Here is a 1,395-nt window from a genome sequence, read left to right on the forward strand (position 1 = left end):
TCTAACCTTAGAGCAGGTTTGCGAAGATGGTGATGCCAGGTCAAAGATGACAGCCAGCCACACCTCTGAATATACATGGCTTTCCCAAGTCCTGTTAGTAATTCAGGCTCATTAGGCTGAAAGGGCCCGCTATGCCTCTTCTGAGCCTCCATTCCTTGTTTGGACCTATACTTTTTCAGTCTCGATTACCCACATTGCTGGTGACCATTGCCAGATCACAGAAATCAGGTGGCTAGGAAAGACTCTAAGTCAGTAGTCTCAACCTTCCTCATACCTCAACCCTTTAACACAGTTCCTCATGTTGTGGTGACCCTGTATGTGGGCATATCTGCATGTGGGTGGACCCGCCTGGACAGGGATATAGGAGGGGTGTCTCGGTTCCTAAGACTATCAGAAATATGGCTTTAGGTGACGACCCTTGTGAAAGTGTCGTTCGATCCTCAAAGGGGTCGAGACCCCCAGGTTGAGAACCACTGCTCTAAGTCTTATTTCCACATGCATGGGAAAGGAGAACAGGAGATCCTTCCTCCAAATGCTGGTCTCCCCGTTGTCCCTTTTTTTCTCACAGTGTATACACACACACACACACACACACACAGGCTGAGCGAAACTTCTTTCAGACAGACACAGTTATCTTAGAATGATAACTAGGAAAAACAAAGTTTTGCTCTAACAAAGATCTTGTGTTACAGTGCTTCCATGACTTAGGGATTCTAAATCTCCAGGAGACAGCCTCGCTTGCCGCTGGTGGTCCTTAGTGAGGGGAGAGAGGAAGCCTGGGCATTCTCACAGGATATTCATGGACACGAGACAGGGGCTTAGAAATCCTATGGAGGATTTCTAGCTAAGTTACATCTAATCAAAGACTGTAATTCTCCTAACTACATTATGTGGCCGTCTTAAAGAAGGGTGAGGGACTCTTCAGGTCACTCCCATCACCATGACGAATCACCCACAGTACAAAGTTTCAGTCTGTTCCTGCCTCTGCTCTGGTAGCCATGACAACCTGGTTGAAGCCCTGCCTGAAAGGGCAAGTCGTAGTTACCCACAAACCAGATGTTCCTAACTTGGGAATACTTGTAATAAAACGACAAAACCACAAAATATGGGGGCTTCAAAGTGTGGAACAAGGCGGATCAACAGACAGTGGGGTTTTCCTTGAACTCTTTGAAGCACCCCTTATATTAACAGTTACTTTTGAATGCCAGAGCTATAAGCGCTTATTTATCTTTTTCTTTTTTATCTTCCAAATTTTCTGCAGTTGATCCTGTGTTTTCTGATCAGAAAGAAAAGTCCAAAAAATAAGCTCATTAGAATACATAGCTTTCAGTGTTTGTTACCACATGGTTGGTGATGCTGGTGCGTCTCATGGCGATTTCTCCTCGGGATAATCGA

The 1,395-nt window shown here is 45.3% G+C and overlaps 1 protein-coding gene across 1 annotated transcript in view; it reads left to right on the forward strand.

The window, feature by feature from the left end:
• The window catches only part of MFSD1 (major facilitator superfamily domain containing 1), a 34,417-nt gene that overhangs the window by 32,045 nt on the left and 977 nt on the right, over positions 1-1,395 (forward strand). The window lies entirely within an intron of this gene.

The sequence above is a fragment of the Echinops telfairi genome, unplaced genomic scaffold, assembly GCF_000313985.2.
Source record: "Echinops telfairi isolate 266 unplaced genomic scaffold, ASM31398v2 ScPeMD7_7420;HRSCAF=8458, whole genome shotgun sequence".
NCBI classification, from domain to species: Eukaryota; Metazoa; Chordata; class Mammalia; order Afrosoricida; family Tenrecidae; genus Echinops; species Echinops telfairi.